The sequence below is a fragment of the Triturus cristatus genome, chromosome 9, assembly GCF_964204655.1.
Source record: "Triturus cristatus chromosome 9, aTriCri1.1, whole genome shotgun sequence".
NCBI lineage: Eukaryota > Metazoa > Chordata > Amphibia > Caudata > Salamandridae > Triturus > Triturus cristatus.
The window spans coordinates 643,670,297-643,676,296 of record NC_140592.1 but is presented as its reverse complement, the minus strand read 5'-3'; positions in this window follow the sequence as shown (position 1 = coordinate 643,676,296).

Sequence of the window (6,000 nt, the reverse complement as noted above, 5' to 3'; positions counted from 1 at the left end):
GGGATAGGCTGGACGAAGATTTGACACTCGAAGAAGTAACGGAGGCCACTGGCCGATAAAAGTCGGGAAAAACCCCGGTCCCTAACAGTCTACCAGCGGAATTTTTTTTAACTAAATAGCAATTTATTGGCCCCATATCTACTAAACATGTTTAAAGAGTCGAAAGATGAAGGGATTCTCCCAAAAGATCTCCAAACAGCGAAAGTGGTGGTGATTCATAAAGCAGGGAAACCTCCAGAAGCCTGCGGGTCCTATCGGCCCATATCACTGCTCAATATTGAAACCAAAATATTGGTCACTATTCTGGCGATGCGCCTCTTGGCGATTATTACCCCCCTAATACATAGAGACCAATCAGGCTTTATGCCAAAGCGAGCTACACGTTTTAATTTAAGATGGTTGGCTAACTGGATGGACACGGTCCATAGTAGAGATAACCCCCAGATTCTCCTCTCACTTGATGCTGAAAAGGCATTCAATACTGTACACTGGCCTTTCATGAGGTGTACTTTGGAGAAATTTGGATTTGGTCCCATATACCAAGAATGGTTGGCACTTCTATATACTGCACCTGAGGCTAAAGTCCGGGTCAATGGGGCTGTACCGGCGAGTTGGCCAGTTCAGAGGGGTAATAGACAGGGTTGTCCCCTGTCTCCCTTACTGTTTGCCCTAATATTCGAACGTTGGCATGTGTCATCAGATCCTATCAGCGATTGGGTGGTTTTGTAGGTGAGTCCCGTCTGCTAGAAGAAGAACGCATATCCTTATAGGCAGGCGATATTTTATTGCATGTCACAGAACCAACCGAGACACTCTCAAAATGTTTACAAAAATTTGAAGAATACGGTCGTCATTCAGGCTATAAGATTAACTGGAGTGAATCTACCTTATACCCACTGGGAGGTGTTATAGAACCCTAGACATACCCGAGTTGCCTAAGGATGTCAACAGAGGGATTTACTTATCTTGGACTCTATATTACCACTGTGGTGGCCACCAGCTTAGAGCATAATATCCAACAAGTCCTTCTAAACTTTCAAAACGATGTCAAGAGGTGGAGGAAACTCCCAATGACAATCATGGGAAGGGCTGCCATGTACAAGATGGTCGCACTCCCACAACTACTTTACGTGTTACAGAACACCTACTGTAAAATACCAGAGACCGTTTTTGCAACCCTAAACAACGAGCTACATTTACTCTTATGGGATGGGGTCCATCCAAGAATAGCGTTGCAAACGCTGCAATGGAACCCATACAACGGGGGCCTGGCCTTACCCGATATTAGAGCCTATTATAGAGCAGCCCATCTCATCATAGTTAATGAATGGGTACATGCTAAGTGGCACCATCCCACGTATGCACTGGAACAACTTCAATTCTGAGATCATACACACTTGCACTACATTTATGGGGGCAAGGGTAGTAGTCGCCTTCTGCCAGCCACCCAGAGGGTATTGAAAGCATGGAAAAGTGCTGAAAAAACCATGAAATGGGACATGAAGCCTACGAGGGAAACCCCTTTGTGGGAAGGATCGAGATTAACTGAGATCAGAAAATTGAGAGGCTTTAGACAGTGGGATCTGATAGGGATCTCCAAACTCGAAGATGTTATAGAGAGAGGGACTCTGGCACCATTCAGCACACTTCAATCCACTTACCAGCTACATGACACCCAAACTTATGCTTATTTTAGACTATGACATGCTTTGCGGGCGGGGGAGCTAGACACCGCAACACTGCCGGAATATTCCCCCCTAGAGGGCAGACTTTTTCAAGAGGAGATCCCTACCAAAACTATCTCGCTGATATACAGGACATTTATTAATAATATGCCAGACAAGCTGGGCCCACTTAGAGCTAAATGGGAGGTCACCACAGGTCCCATGGAAGACATTGATTGGGAAGCTGCCCTAAGGCACCCACACAAAGTGGCATTTGAAAAATCATAAAAGCACATCATAAAAATACATAATTATTCAAGTTTCAACAAACACCAGCTACATTCGCATAAAAATAGGATAATAATGCACATAATCCATCACAATATTATCGACTTCCTACATTTTATCACGCTTTTCAAAAAGATAGCTAAAATCCATATCATAAATTAATTTTCTAAAAATTGTAAAGCTAAAAACGCCGGTCGGCATCTTCTAAAAGCGAGTTTCTTTAAAAGCGGCACTAACCATTTTTTCTTTGCAGGTTATAAAATTTACAGAAGAAAGCTACGAGAATTGTTGTTTGCTCTGAACTGTTATCACAAGGGCATAGTGGCAATAAAACAAAGACTACGATTGATTCAATATAAAATCCTACACAGGACTTATTTTGACCAAGCTAGACTACACAATATGGGGAGGGCAGACACCCCGGAGTGTCTTCGATGCCACACAGAAAGCGGCACATTCATACACACCCTCTGGGAGTGCAGCCTGAATAAAACATACTGGACCAAGGTATTGAGGGAACTCAACAATATACTGGAAGCTCAGCTTGAGTTGGAAGCTAAGTAGGTCCTACTGGGGATCCCTACGGAGGTGGACCTGCCACGTTATAAACTCATGTTGGCCAATTTGGGGTTGGTTGTACCCAAGAGGGTACATAGCCCGATACTGGGGTGTCCACAAACTTCCTACGCACAAGGAATGGAGAGCGTGCCTGGACCTATACATGGTAGCAGAAAAAATGACATATAAAGTGAGGGCCCAAGAAAATTCCTAAAGATTTGGACCCAATGGATAGAGTACTATGGCTTAGAAATGGAAGAGGAAGAGGGGACACTAGATCTGGTACAGGGGAGATCGGGGAAAGAGTCCGGAAAATTGCAGTCTCGGCCCACTATCAATTGCGATAGACATCCTATATATGACCCTCATCAATCATAAATGTATGAAACTTGAATCGAACCTTCTGCTCTCTTTCAGGGAATTCAGCGCAATCGTTTTTATCCCACACCACTTGATAATGTTTAACATCCAATATATATTGTGCACCCACAATTTCTTTGCCTGTAAGATAATATCCAAAAAACGAACTAAAAACAGTAAGTCTGGCTTCCTAGGTCCAAAACGGACCTGTCAGGATGGGGTACATGTGTGATGATGAGAGCATATCCAGATGTATAGGTGTGTCCTTGGGAATGGTGGAGAAAACTGTGTCAGCAAGGGGACGGGGTTGGAGAGATTTTTGGACATTAGATGGGGCAAGTTTTTCGGTGCCGCAGGTTTTGGGGTTTTTGAGGAAGGTGCGTTAGGCTATGAGGCACAGGATTTCTGGACACATTCCTTTAGGATAGGGATGGCAATGGAGGTAAAATCCAGGAGTTGGACAACAGCTGAGATTCGGAAAGTGGGGCATTGGCAATCGGACTACTATCAGAACTACTTGTATTTGGGTTGGGTTTTCAATAATGTTCATTAGCATGAGTCTTTTTCTCCTACGTTTTTTTGTGGGCCCAGCAAGGGCCAAATTGAGGTTTCGATTTGTGGGCACTCTTTGTGAAAGGGGTTTAGAGGCATGCCTACAACAGAAAAATAGGACAGCAATTGGGACTGCTGACACCATTGTTCAATTGAAATGGTTTGGCAAAGGTGGCATCTGGCAATTGGACTCTGCATCTGGGGAAAAATGACTTGGTTCAATTGAACGTTTTGGCTTTGATAAAAAATTATTTTTCAGAGATCAAAGTGTTCTTATCAGGCACCACTGTGATTCCCAATGAGATCTTGGAGGGGGGACTACAAAACCGGGGGCTATTGACAGAGCTCAGCGGAAGGGGAATTGAGAGTTGTAAAAAGTTTGCAAAATGGGAGGTTTATTTTTCATGGAAAACTCTGAGATACAGTAGGAAGCAGCAGAATCCTTGCTGGAGGATGGGGTCCATCTGTCTATTTGTGGTGTGGAATTATACCTTATGCAGGTGCGGAGCATTTTGGCAGGGCTGCTACACTACACTTACCAGCAGGAATGTAAGCCATGATTTCTTGTGACAATTGTAGATACATCTAAAGGCATTGCAACAAAATGTCGGTCAGGTTCAGACCCAGTTCAGATTTTAGGTAGGAGGGGATATTGGGGAGTTGCAGGAATGGAACAAGATGGTGACATTGGGGTAGGCATGAGGTTTGGCATGCAGAGAGTTGAATGACAAGAGCTGTGATTGGATTTTGGTTGGTTTGGTTTGTGAAGGGTTGTTTAGGGGAGGTAGGGTTGAATAGTTATGAATGTATATTAGAACATGGGAATGTTGGAAGCTCCATTGTAAACAATGGAGTGCTCCGGGCTTATAATGGCTGGTATAAGCCTGGAGCTCCAACATTCCAATGTTTCTTTGTTCACAGCTCTGGCTGTGAACAAAGGCTTCAGGGAGCGTGAGGGGATTTGAATCCCCTCGCGCTCCCTGAAGGCTTTGTTTTATTTGTTTGAACATTCTGCCCTCTAGTGGCAGAATGTTCTAATAGCCTTATAGCCCTTCGTAGCAGGGCTATACCGGCTTTTAAAGGCCCGCTGCCTTGTTAAAGTCCCTCGCATTCGGCTCGAGCCTTTAACGCTGCAGCGGGCTTTTAATAGCCGGTATAGCCCGCTACGGCGGGCTATAAGGCTATAGTGCGGACTGATTGTTCTAGATCATAAGGCTTTTGAGCCTAGGATTAATATTCACCTGTTTCATTAAAGTGGCCTTTTGCACACTATAAAGTAGTCAGTCGTTCTTTAATGTGCCATCCCGCCCGATTATGTGAGGTAGGCACCAGTGTCTATAATGTACGTACACTTTCTATGCACATTCAAGTGGTGTGAGACCCATCAGATAATTAGCACTGAAGTGCCTTGTAACCATTTATCAGCTCTTGTGCAGGTTGTGCAAATCTTCTATTGTGTGTTTTGAATTGAATGTCCAGTTTCACAAGTGAACAGTTCCACAACAAACTGAGCGTGGGCAAAGCCATTTACGAATGCAACAAAGCTTGACCAGTGAGAGCAAATGACATGCTATCAAACGAGCGCTGCAAAAACGAACTTGAGGAATCAAATTTTAGAGTTTTACTGCTTTCCTACCCATTCTTATCCATTTCAGATAGTAAGAATATATAGATGAACATCATTATCAACAGAATACCACTCAGGTGGAAGGCATGCTACTGATGCATGCAATAGAAGAAACCTTTAATTCAAGTTTACATTTCTGGATTGAAGTCAGCTTTAGAAGTAGCATACACTTTTACAACTATTACTCAGAACAAATGTCTCCCAGGATTATGACTTCTTGAAATATAAGAGTTCATATAGCAAAAGGTAATAAGCTTACCTTTCTACAATTCTGCTAACGATGAAACTCATTACTTATGCTCATAAAGTGAAAATGATGATAGGAACGCACATATAGAGGAGAACTGAACAAGCATTTTGATAGCTGAACTGCACCCTTATTCACGACTTTCTTTCACAGTTGTAAGAGAAGCATTCCAGCTGTCATTTTGATGAACTCATCTGTGGAATGTCCTCCAGCCTCAGACAAAAACCATAAATAACTCAAGGTGCGTCCAAAAGCTGTTTAAATCAACCTTCTCCTTTACAGGAATACATCAAAAAGTTTAAGAACCATTCACATCCGAAACCTTTGTTACAGGCCCTTGTTGTGTGGTAGCTTAGTTACCTGTGAGTTACTAAATTTAGTGGTTATCACATTTGTCTGTAAGAGTGGTGTTTGTTAGTAGCACATTGCCCCAAGCGTTTGGAACATGATTAGGGCTCCTTGTTTTATGGTATTTATTTTTTGGGCATTTCCATCTGCATTCACCCCTATTTCTTTTTTGCTCTTTTTGTCTGTATTTATTCATATTGTTTTGAGGTTTTGTGATAAAATGAAGCCACAACAGGTATATTTCTACTTTTATTTAACCGAAAGAGTGTGCACCTATGCCGGAACCGCTGACAGGTTTCAGTGGTATAAACAAACGCAGATGTTAAAATATGCACTTATAAGAAAACATTCCAATT